The sequence below is a fragment of the Lactuca sativa genome, chromosome 5, assembly GCF_002870075.4.
Source record: "Lactuca sativa cultivar Salinas chromosome 5, Lsat_Salinas_v11, whole genome shotgun sequence".
Taxonomy (NCBI): Eukaryota; Viridiplantae; Streptophyta; class Magnoliopsida; order Asterales; family Asteraceae; genus Lactuca; species Lactuca sativa.
The window spans coordinates 99,447,448-99,460,079 of record NC_056627.2 but is presented as its reverse complement, the minus strand read 5'-3'; the positions used below and the strand labels follow the sequence as shown (position 1 = coordinate 99,460,079).

General features: G+C 41.0%; 1 non-coding gene across 1 annotated transcript; it reads right to left on the bottom strand.

The window, feature by feature from the left end:
- Nucleotides 1–666: 666 nt before the first annotated feature.
- Nucleotides 667–773, bottom strand: LOC111915542 (small nucleolar RNA R71). The gene has a single exon (XR_002858193.1). It is a non-coding gene; the product is annotated as a small nucleolar RNA R71 (small nucleolar RNA).
- Nucleotides 774–12,632: the final 11,859 nt, after the last annotated feature.

Sequence of the window (12,632 nt, the reverse complement as noted above, 5' to 3'; positions counted from 1 at the left end):
TGAGGATCTGATACACCTCTGGTCCCTCCTCTCGAAGACTCGAAATCCGCACTAAGGAGGAACAAAGGAAAATCCGTTGGAGAATCCGTTTCTTCAAAGAATTCTCCACTAAAGAACCTCAAGTCCGTTTTCAGCAAGAAGAAGAGCAGTAAATCAGGAGCATCCAGCGTCTCTGTAGCAATCGAAGACCCGATTAAAGAAGACACCGAGTACGAGATCGAGGAAGAAGAAGAACCTACATACGAGCACGAATCCGATTTTGAGGACGATTTAGCTATTACTATGGCTAATATCGATGATGTCCCCATGGGGGAATGGAAGAAGAGGATGCGTGACGATACTGGCCTGGGACTTGTGCAACCTGCAATTCCCGCTACTGCTACTTTTGAGCTAAAGGGCCACATACTCGCTCAACTCAAGGAGATTCCCTTCTATGGAAAAGACCACGAAGATGCTTACAAGCACTTGGATGAAGTAAATGATGTGGCTGAATACTTCAATGTACCAAATGTGCCACGCGAGACCCAACTACTTCGTATGCTTCCAGTCACATTCAAGGGTGCTACAAAGGATTGGCTCAAGTCACTTCCCCCCGGGCCGGTCACCACATAGGCTAAGATGAAAGAAGAGTTCATAGACCATTTTTGCCCGCCTTCTAAAATAGCCAAGTTGAAGAAAGCTATTGCTAACTTCGAGCAACAACCCGAAGAGTCCTTTTATGAGGCATGGGAGAGGTACAAAGGTCTTCTCAGAAATTGCCCACACCACAACCTTAATAGCCAACAAGAAGTCTCCATCTTCTATGATGTAGTCAATGTTACCACAAGGCAATTGCTCGACTTGAAAGGCCCGCTCACAAAGAAGGCACCCCCGATAATCAAGGAATTAATTGAAGAATTCTCTAAACATTCTAGAGAATACCACAACCAAGAAATGAAGTAAGTCGGGGGGTAGTGAACTCGGTCAATGATAGCATGGCGGCGATGATGGCTAAGCTCGATAGTTTAGATAGAAGGATGACAAAAATGGGTCAAACAATCCATGCTATTCGAGTTGGATGCGAGAACTGTAGAGGACCTTATCTCACGAAGGATTGTGACTTGGACAAAAATGGAAACAAGAAGGCGCAAGTGTTCTACTCAAGCGGCGACAGATACGATGAAAATTGGCGGAAACCCAAGAAAGAATGGCTCCCGTATGAAGAATACAAAAAGGCAAAGGAGGAGAAATACAAGCAGAAAGAGAGGGGTTTCTATCAAAAGGAAGAACCGGTTATGGAAAAGAGGGCCGAATTAGAAGAAATGTTCACAAGATTCATAGCCGTGTCCGAGAAAAGACACAATGATCATGATGCTGCAATACAAGAGATCAGAACTATACTTAGGAATTAGCAAGCATCTATTCTCAACATTGAGAAACAGCTAGGACAACTTGCACATCAAGTGAACGAGAGAAGACCGGGTGAACTTCCAAGTAAAACCGAGAATAATCCAAGAATGGAGAATGTGAATGCTATAACCCCCAGCTATGGAGAAATTTTCACTCCTATGACCCCTACATAGAAGGTCTCAACTAAGGTGCATGTCGAGTTCAGCTAAACCCGATCAGACTCGCCGAGTCCCTCTAATGGACTCGACGAGTCCATATCCTGATGACAAATCTGTTGTTTCCTTAAAGCCTTACAACCCTCGTCTTCCATTCCCAATCAGAGCCATACCTGATGACAAGGTTAAAGCATACAGAGCTTTCATGGAACATGTCAAACCCTTTCAAGTCAACGTCCCATTTATGGAAACAATGCTTCAAACACCCAAATATTTGAACTTGCTAAAGGGTCTCTTTGCTACTAGAAAAGATTTGGCTGAAGTCGCGGAGATAGTATTGAGTGAGCTACCAGAAAAGAAGGGCGATCCGAGAAGCATCACAATTCCTTGTCAATTTGGAAATATACTTGCTACTCAAGCGTTGAACGATTCGGGTGCAAGTATTAACTTAATGCCTTTTTCTTTCTTCAAGAAGCTGAATTTACCGGAGCCAAGGCCTGTGAATATGAAGATCCATTTAGCGGATAAGACGATTATTCGTCTAAGAGGTGTTTGTGAAGATCTCCTCATTAAGGTGGATAAATTTATATTCCCTATGGACTTTGTAGTACTTGATATGGAAGAAGACCCCGAAATTCCAATTATTTTGGGGAGATCATTTTTGAATACCGCATGCGCATTGATACATGTATGCGAGTCCACACTAACATTGAGGGTAGGAGATGAGTCAGCAGTGTTTACAGCTCTACCAGAGATTAAGCAAGAAGAAGGAAAAAAAGAAGAAGTTTCCTTCGTTGATTTGGATGATGAAATACTACAAAAAGAACTTGCACTCTTGCAAGAAGAAGATCCAAGTAAGTTTTTGCTATCGTCTGAAGAAAACTTTGATGCTGATAAAGACTTAGAAGAGATGGAGAGGATGCTTGGGGGAGCTGATCCAGAAGAAACGAATGATTTTATGGAATACGCTCCGACTCGCCGAGTCGCTTTGACAGACTCGACGAGTCCCGTCGAAAAGTGCAGAAAAGAAGACAACCTTAATCTGCTTGTTACTAGTTCCTTGCATGTTCTGGACATGAAGATTTTCCCTAATTCTTTAGAAGATCAAGCAGCAGAAGGCGAAATTGTTAAAGCATATGGTAATTGTCAACACGTTCAAGTAGCATGCCTCGATACAATAATGCAAGAAGATGAAGACATTTCACTTGAAGAGTAGGTAAGTTTTGGAGAAGAGGGGAATGCAGCGGTTAGGAAAGATGATGCTGATAACCCATTCATTGAGTCACGTATTACCAAACCTCGAGCCCGAGTTTTGACCAACTATGAAGTAATGAAGTTTAAAGAAGGAGGAGTGCAAAAGAGGGTGCAAGAGAATGGGGTAAAGGAGAAGAAGGTGAGGAAAAGGGAAATTCATGCAGCTGAAGATGATGTTACAAGGAAAAAGAGAGAAGAATTGAGACGGGCATACAAGAAGAAGATACACACTTACAAGACAAAGTATAAACCGCAAAAGATTAGGCATGCATTCCCGATGCAGGAAAATGAAGAAACGTAGATGGGAAGGAGTCCAACTAACGACTCCTTAAAAAGAAGCGCTTGGCGAGAGGCATCCCGTTATTAGAGTTTTCTTTCTTTTATCTTTCTCGTTTTAGTTTTGTTTGATTTTCGTTTTTAGGATTTTATTTTCATCTTCTAAATCATCAAACATGACTGCTTGAGAGTGTATATGGGCTGAGTGTGGGGTGGAATGAAATTTTTTATGAATAAATGACAAAATGATATAATTTTTTGAATTGTTTGCAAGTGACTCGCCGAGTCTGACCCTGACTCGACGAGTCTATTCAGATTCAAGATGAGTTTAAATTTGCGACCAGACTCGCCGAGTCTGACCCTGACTCGATGAGTCAATTTTATTTACAGAATAAAAATTAATTAAAAATAATCTTTACATCTGGTAAAACTAGGGTTTTTACCCTAATGAGATCATATCCCATTCATACTCACCGTGCACCCACTCTTGCTTTCTCTCTCAAGCACTCATCAAGTTCTTCACTTTTTCTTCAAAATTCTTGAATTCTATCAACAAAGGTACTTAATTTCTTCCATAATTCTGTTAAAGCCATGATTTTTAGATGTTCTAAGGTGTCAATTTCATAGAATACCTGATTTCGAAATTTAGTGAATTTTCAGGGTTTTTATTTTGTATTAATTGTGTTGTTTTGGATGGTTATTCTTGCTTTAATACATCTTAGGAACGTCGATGGACAAAACCCTTGAAATTTTTTTGAGTTTTTATGGTCGAATTTCGCTCGACCCATCGACTGACTCGCACAGTTCATACGACTTGCCGAGTCGTTCATGGACTCGACGAGTCCGGTCGGGGACCCAGATGGATTCTGTTTTAATGATTTTCTGTGTCTTCTGGGTTGTTTTTTCTTTGTTTTGCAGGGATCATGTTTTCAAGAGGACAGAGCTCAAGTGGAAACCAAGGAGATTTTCCTTGGCTGAATTTCCCTCAGATTGAATCTGCTTCAACGATCAAAATGGAGGAAGAGGCTGGCTGAGGTCAGGAAGAAGGAGGTTTATGTACCTAATAGGATTGACTGGGATTGGTTAAAGAATGTCCGATATGAGGAAGAGTTGGCGCCTTACCTTTTTAAGGAATTTACTTATGATGGGGAGTCAATTATATGTGATGGATGGAGCCGGGTTTTCAGAATTCAAGAGCCGGTGTTTCGAGAACTCTGCTGTGAATTTTTCTCCACGGTATCTTTCCGAGGAGGAGGCGATTGCTACCACCCCGAGAGTTTTAGTTTTTGTCTTGGGGGCGAATTCCATCAATGTTCTGTCATTGATCTTGCATGCCGGTTGGGGATTTATGACCGACCATTGGTCACTACTGCTGTCTTCCACTCCTTCTTAGAACAATCTCATAAGGTGTTCCCCGATGGTGTTACAAGTACTGGTTGGTGGAACACAATTGCCAACAAATTATATATTCTGAAATCGACTTAAGAAGGGAGCATTAGGTCACCCACACACCGCCTTATCTCCACTACAATCAATTAAAGGAAGGACGATGACAAGGTTTCCAACCTTGATGTATTTTATCTTTGGAGTATCATCACACCCGCCACCTTCTGCAACATTCCATGGTGTTTGGCCTCTTACTTGGCGGAGGGCGCGGTCAACGATCGCAAAACCTCCAAGATTAATGGTGGAATGTTCGTGACCCTGTTAGCCAACTCCCTTTAATCCCATTCTTTTTTGGAGGGCAAGAATTACTGAAGATTATGGCGGTTGTCATTATGCTATCCCGCATGACGATCCGATGGTCGTGCCCGAGGCACCGGGAAGGAGGGTTAGATCGAGACGTGAGCGGGAAGTGGAGGAGGAAACACCGGTTATTCCGGTGGACAATGATGAAGTGCCAATGGATTGGTACAATGTCGAGATGAGGCGGCTACAAGACCAAATGGCGAGGGGTATCAATTTTAACAATGAATCCCACGTGTGGCTTTTTGACCACTTTCATATTCCACACATTAATGGGGGTAACTTCCCCTACATACCATCTTGGGACGAGATCATTAATGCAAGGCGGAGTGGAGTTGGTGGGAGCGGGGCTACACATGGACATGATGAGGAAGAATATGATTAGTTTTTTTATGTCTTATGGGACAATTTTCAATTTATTTTTGTTTTTGTTTTGTTTGGTGTGTTTTGAATTCTTAGTTAAGACTTTAAGTTATGTGTTTGATGTTTTATTTGCCTTGGTGACTTTCAGATTTTGGATTAGGAATGCTTGCATAAAGGGTTTAGAGTTTGAGAAAAAAGAAAAAAGAGTGGAAAAGAGTCAAGAAAGGGCAAAGTTTAGAGTTAAGGTGTCGAGTCCGGTCCTAAGGGACATGAATGAATAATTCTAGAAGTTATGGGAAGTTCTTGAGATTTATCAAAAGCTGGAACAAGTGCAGAACATTTATTTTTCCACCCAGCGATGACTCGCCGAGTGCAATTAACCAACTCGACGTGTCGCAATATATACTCACACTTTCGAGGCTTTTCGTGACTATACTCGACGAGTCGTTTATATGACTTGACGAATCACTTATTTTTATACCGAGAAGACTGCTGATTCAATGCTGTTGGACATACCACTTGACCACTTATTCTTTCCGATCAATTCCTGAAGATTTTACAGTATTTTTCCTGCATATTTGGAGCTGCCCACATGTGATTGGATGCCCAAGACGTGGATGAGCTGTTCCCATGTCTAAAGTCAATTGAAGATAGAGTTGAAGAGAAGGGATATCAACCTAGCGACTGCTACTCCAGGGGAGTTTGTTCCAATTCCCTTTACATTTCATGTTTTTATTTTTCATACATAACATGCAAGGAGGACATTACATAAATTAAGTGTGGGGTAGGGGGTTGATGTCATCTTAGTAAATGCAGAATCCTAATGTCCTAATTTAGGTTATTTTTTTTTTAAATTTTTGCATACCAAAAATGTTACTTAGGATTTAATCTAGAAAACTTTGGTAAAAAAGTAATTAGGATTCCATGTTAGAGTTATGTTGATGATTGCATGAAGACCCAAATGTTTAGTTGAGCCTATATACGTTCTAGTGCATTTGTGGCTTCCTTATTCCTGTGAAATCATGGGAAAAAAACACAACCTTGCTTAGCCTGAAGGATGCAATATGTTTAGTATTGTGTACCAGAAATGTATCCAAGAAAATTATTATCGTTAGCCAATAAAGGTGAAGTTGAGTGCCCTTGCTTAAGCATGTAGGTTTTGAGTGAAAAATGTGAGATACATGTAAAAAAAGAGAAATTACCAAAAAGTTGAAAGAGTTTTGGAGCTGTCAAAGTGAAAATCCGAAGAGCATAATTTAAAAGTTGAAGATATGAAAAATCAAATCAAACAAGGTGGTGAATTCACAGAAATCAAAGATCAAATTATCAAGGAAGTGAAGAATTCAAAAGAGCTCCATAATGGTATCATAAATTGTAATTCTAGATTATGTATGCTTGGGTTGCTCAACTAAAAATACCTTGAGGATAGGAGGTTTTCTGCGGATGGATTCGGAGGGATGCATAAAATGAACATTGTTCGGGATAAGTGGGCGAATGTTTATGAAGATTCTGAGTATTTGGAGTATGGGGGGTTATTAGGAAAATTTTAGACACAAATGCATGCGTTGCGGTCTTGGCATAATGGTTGGGTTGGATTGGAGTTGTCCTATGTGATTCTAATGTGCTAAAATTTAGTTTTGCTTGGGGGCAAGCAAAAGTCAAGTGTGGGGTATTTTGATATTTGCATATTTAGCCTCATAATAAGTATAGATTTTTATCATTTATTAGCTAATTTATTGCATATCATGGAAAAAAGATACTTAAAAGTGTTTGAGTTGTGTTTTCAGTCCAAAAGCGAAGTTCAGAAGCAAAAGGAAGCAGGAGAAGCGGTTGGGAGCTCGGGAGTTGAACAAAGAAGAAAAAGGCTTAAAATACAAGGGACTCGGCGAGTAGGGTTGACTACTCGGCGAGTAGCATCGAAGATTCGAGAGGATAAAGACTCTGTGACTTACCGTGTACGGGAATTAAGGGATAGACTCGACGAGTCGGTCTTGGACTCGGCGAGTTGGTTCGAATCTATAAAAATAGTTGTCCAGATTGACATAAGGTATTCTGGAACCCTTGGGGAGAAGCAAGCTGCGAATCAGAGCCAGGAGAGATCTGAAGAACGAAGATAAAACCCAGAATTCAATTACGAAGGAGATTTGAGGCAAATTCTCATCATTCTACTTAATCTATTTTTTTCAATCATGGTTAGACAATTAGAATTCGTTTTATTGCTGTTAATTACCTCAATCATGAGCTAAAACTCTTAATCTTCTATTTTGGGATACAAAATTGAGACTATGGTTTGATTATTGGTAGGGTTAATTCAATATTGGTGATTTTGTTAATTTTAGCTTGTTAAAGAACATTGTGTGTGAATGATAACTATTTTTCTGTTGATAGGAAGATAATTAAATAGTATGAACATCTTTTAATTGTCAACCTCATATGTTTATGTGACCACTTTATCATATGTCTAGGAATAACGAACGTGAAACTAGAATTAATAGACAATTAGGTAAATTCGTGTGTGAGCTTGTTTGATGACCATCAACAAGAGGATAACTAAAGGACCAAATTAGTTAGCTATTACAAGTCTAAATTAACCCGAATAAATAATCTAGTGAATTAAATTAAATTAGACAACTGATCACTGTTTGAGTTAGTTTGTTCTCTAAGGATTAGTGCAACGAACGCAAAGCTAATCACTTGAATCGGCATCCAATAGAAGAATTAATCCATTGCACTATTACCATAATATCAACCATAAGATCAATTGAGTTGAACTAAACAGAAGTCCCTCTCATTATTGAATTTAGTTAAATCTTTTCTTTTCTAGTTTTTAGCCTAAGTAATATTAGTAAGTTTCTAGTCTTATAAAACTAGAGAAAACCCCTATGTATTATTTAATTTAGATAAAATTAGTCTTTAGTTTTAATTTACCGTTCCCTATATTCGATACCCTACTTATTTAGCTTTACCACAATTTATAGGTTCACTGAATTTGTGTGTTCATTTTATAATTAAAAGTAGGTTTAAAACTAGTTGAGTTTTACGCACATCAGAAAATATTAGTTGCAATGGAACTCTCGAAGACACAAGCTGAGTTGAAAAAGTATGCTGATGGGGAAATATGTTTAAAACCATTTGGTTTGGTGTTTGCTGGGAAGGACACTAAAGGGAAGGCGAAGAGATTTCTCTTTCAAGTTGCTGATATTGAAAGATATACAACTTTACAATATACGAACTTTATTGTTTGTATGAACAACTGCTCGAAAAACAACGATGGCGACAAGAAGGAGTTAAAAAAGGTTTTAACATGGTATTCTGAGATACGAAGGATGATGCACTTAGCTTCTCAGATTCTCACGAATTGAGTAGTTTGACTCGTTTACAATTTGGGAGATTGTAAGGGTCGAAGTCTTGTAAAGAGTCGAATTATGTTTAGTCTATTTCGTATGTAATGTATTTACTAAGTCACTTTTGTACGAAGCTTAAAGGTTCCAGACTTAGTATTTTTTTGTACTCTCATATTCCCTTTAAATAGGGACTGAGCTTTGGTTTAGACTAATGAGTTTTCCAGATTTCATAGTCTATGTTTTGTAATCAAGCATACTAAGAGTAATAGAAACTTCAAAGTCTTATTTACTTTCGAAGTTCATTACATTGATTAATCTTGTTCTTAATCGATTTTGTCGTATATAATTCTTCAACATGCGGTCCTAGGGTGTGTGTGTGGTCACACACAAGGAGTGTGCTGCCACACAAGGGTGTGTGCGGTCGTACACCCCACATGATGATGTCCAAAATGTCCATTCCAAGGTGCAATAAGGCTAGGGTCATGTCTATCTCGAGTATGAAAGTCAAACACTCACTTTGGAGGGTGTTTTAAGAATGTGCGGCCACCTTAAAGGGTGTGTGCGGCCGCACTCACTTCCAAACACGAAGAACATCACGAATATTGCACACTTAAGGCTTAGATAGAGTGGACTTTCATGGAAATCAAGTTAGAGGAGGAATTACTCACGTTCTTGAAGCTTTGGAGTGTTTGTGGTTGAAGAAGATTGAGAAAAATGGTGTTGTGTGTTGCCAAGGTGTTAAAGGAATGAAAGGAAAGGGGTCTACCCTTTATATATAGGGGTGGGTATGCTGCCTAGAAGGGAGTGTGTGGCAAGGAGGTGAGTGTGCGACCGCACACCCATGTGTATGGCCATACACTCCCCCTAAGGGTGTGTATGACCCGGTTTTGCCACCCTATGGCTTGCAGACTCTTTCCTAACCTCAACCTTGGCCATGCTCAAGCTTCGAATGCTTAAATGAACCCTTAAATAGTAAGAGAAGTCATTAGAACAAGTTTAACATTGATTAAATTGGCTACGTGTTACAAGAGAAAAGTTTCGGGTTGTCACATCATCCCCCCTTTAGAGGAAATTTCGTTCCGAAATTCAAGAATAGAGTACAATCATGAACTTGGAAAGAGATGAGGGTACTTTTTCTTCATCGAATCCTCGCGCTCACAAGTGAATTCAGGACCCCGTTTGGCATTCCAGCAGACCTTTACTAACGGGATGCGGCTCTGCTTCGTGTGTTTGACCTCTCGGTCCATGATTTCGACAGGTTCTTCCACGAAATTTAGACTTTCGTCTAGATCGATCTCGTCAAGAGGAATCACAAGTGTCTCGTCAGACAGACACTTCTTTAGGTTCGACACGTGGAAGACAGGATGGACGTTGCTGAGTTCTCGGGGTAACTAGAGTTTGTATGCTACGGGACCAATCCTAGCAAGGATCTCGAATGGCCCAATGTACCTTGGGTTTAGCTTTCCACGTTTTCCGAAACGTATCATGCCTTTCCATGGTGAGACCTTCAAAAGGACACGGTCACCAACCTGGAATTCCAAGGGTTTTCGTCTCTTATCGACATAGCTCTTTTGTCTATCTCGTGAGGCTTTCAGTCGTTCTCGGATTTGTACGATCTTTTCAGTCGGCTCTCGGATGATCTCAGGACTAGTGAGAGTGCTGTTAGGGACTTGAGCCTTGGCTAGTTGCGTGTCACCCACCTCAGCCCAGCACAGAGGGGATCTGCACTTATGGCCATAGAGGGCTTCAAATGGCGCAGTCTTGATGTTGGTATGGTAGTTGTTGTTGTAGGAAAATTCAACCAAGGGCAAATGAGTGTCCCATGACATGCCGAAGTCGATGAAGCAGGCTCTTAACATATCTTCCAATGTCTGGATTATTCTCTCACTCTGCCCGTCTGTTTATGGATGATAAGCCGTGCTCATATCCAACTGAGTCCTGAGAGCCTTCTGTAGTGATTGCCAAAATCTCGAGGTGAACCTGCTATCTCGGTTGGAGATAATGGATAGAGGTACTCCATGAAGGCAAACTATTTCCCAAATGTAGATCTGCATGAGTCTCTCCATATTGAAGTTTTCTTTGATTGGCAGGAAGTGGGCGGATTTAGTCAACCGATCGACAATTAGCCAGATGGCGTCGTGCCCACTCGGAGATCTGGGTAATTTGGTGATAAAATCAATGGTGATCGTTTCCCACTTCTACTCAGGTATCTCCGACTGCTGAAGCAAACTAGAGGGATTTTGATATTCTACTTTTACTTTGGCACAAATCAGACACTTGCCCACAAATTAGCAATTTATGCTTTCATGTTCGGCCACCAATAGAGTTTTTTGAGATCCAAATACATTTTATCCGAACCTAGGTGAACGGAGTATCTTATCTTGTGGGTATCGTTCACGACAACATCTCTGTATCCACCATACTTCGGGGTCTAGATACGGTCCATGAAATAGTAAACTCTGTCTCCCTTGACCTCTATGTTCTTTTCCATTCCTCGCAAGTCCTCATCTGACATGTTCTCTAGTTTTAAGGCTTCCAGCTGAGCCTCTCGGATTTGTGTGGATAATCGGGAATGGATGGTCATAGTCAATGCCTTCACCCTACGACCTGAATACTCCTTACGGCTGAGAGCATCTGCTACCACATTAGCCTTGTCGGGATGGTAGCGTATTTCGCACTCATAATCACTGAGTAGCTCTACCCATCGCCGCTGTCTCATGTTTAACTCCTTCTGATCCAAGATATGATGCAAGCTCTTATGGTCGGTGAAGATAATGCACTTGGTTCCGTAGAGATAGTGCCTCCAGATCATTAACGCGAAGATCACTGCTCCTAGCTCTAAATCGTGAGTTGTGTAATTGACTTCGTGTGTTTTCAGCTGCCTCGAGGCATAAGCGATAACTTTTCCCCGCTGCATGAGCACACAACCTAGGCCTTGATTGGATGCATCATAGTAGACAACGGAATCTTCCGTCCCTTCGGGCAGGGACAAGATAGGTGCGCTGCATAGGGCCTGCTTCAATTTTTCAAACGCAGTGTCTTGCTTTTCTCTCCAAATAAAGATGACACCTTTCTGTGTTAGGGTGGTTAAAGGCTTAGCGATTCTGGAGAAGTTCTGGATAAACCTGTGATAATAGCCAACAAGACCTAAGAATTGGTGGATTGCTGTGGGTGTCTTTGGTGCTGACCAATTCTCAATCGCTTTGATTTTGGAAGGTTCCACGTGTATGCCTTCCTTGCTAACCACATGACCAAGGAAAATTACCTTCCTGATCCAAAACTCACACTTTGAGAACTTTGCATATAGCTTCTCCGCCCTTAGTGTTTCTAGCACTATCCTCAAGTGTTTTTTATGATCATCTTCGCTCTGTGAGTAGACAAGTATATTATCAATGAATATGATCACGAACTTGTCTAGGGAAGGGCGGCACACTCGATTCATCAGGTCCATGAATATTGTCGGTGCATTGGTCGGACCAAAGGGCATTACTATAAACTCATAGTGTCCGCAGCGCGTTCGAGATGCTGTCTTGGGGACGTCATTCTCATGAAATCGTAACAGGTGGTACCCTGATCGAAGGTCTATCTTCGAGAAATAACTGGCTCCCTGAAGTTGGTCAAAGAGATCGTCGATTCTGGGTAAGGGGTAACGGTTCTCGATGGTCAACTTGTTCAGTTCTCGGTAGTTGATGCACATTCGGAAGGATTCATCTTTCTTTTTCACGAATAAGGTTGGAGATCCCCAGGGTGAGGAACTCGGTCTTATGAATCCTTTTTTGATCAGCTCATTGAGTTGGCTGGATAACTCTTGCATTTTCGCCGACGCTAAACGATAAGGAGACTTAGCGACAGGAGTAGCTCCGGGGATTAAGTCAAAGAAAAACTCGACTTGGTGCTCGAGAGGAATTCCTGGGAGGCCTTCGGGAAAGACATCGGGAAAGTTACAGACTTCGGGGATGCTCTTGAGGTCTTTAACTTTTTGCATTTCATTAACAACATGAGCTAGAAATGCATGACACTCCTTCCGCAGATATTTTTGGGCTTTGATGCATGAAATGATACGAAGGTTCGAACTAGTCTTATCACCGTAAATCACGAGAGCTTC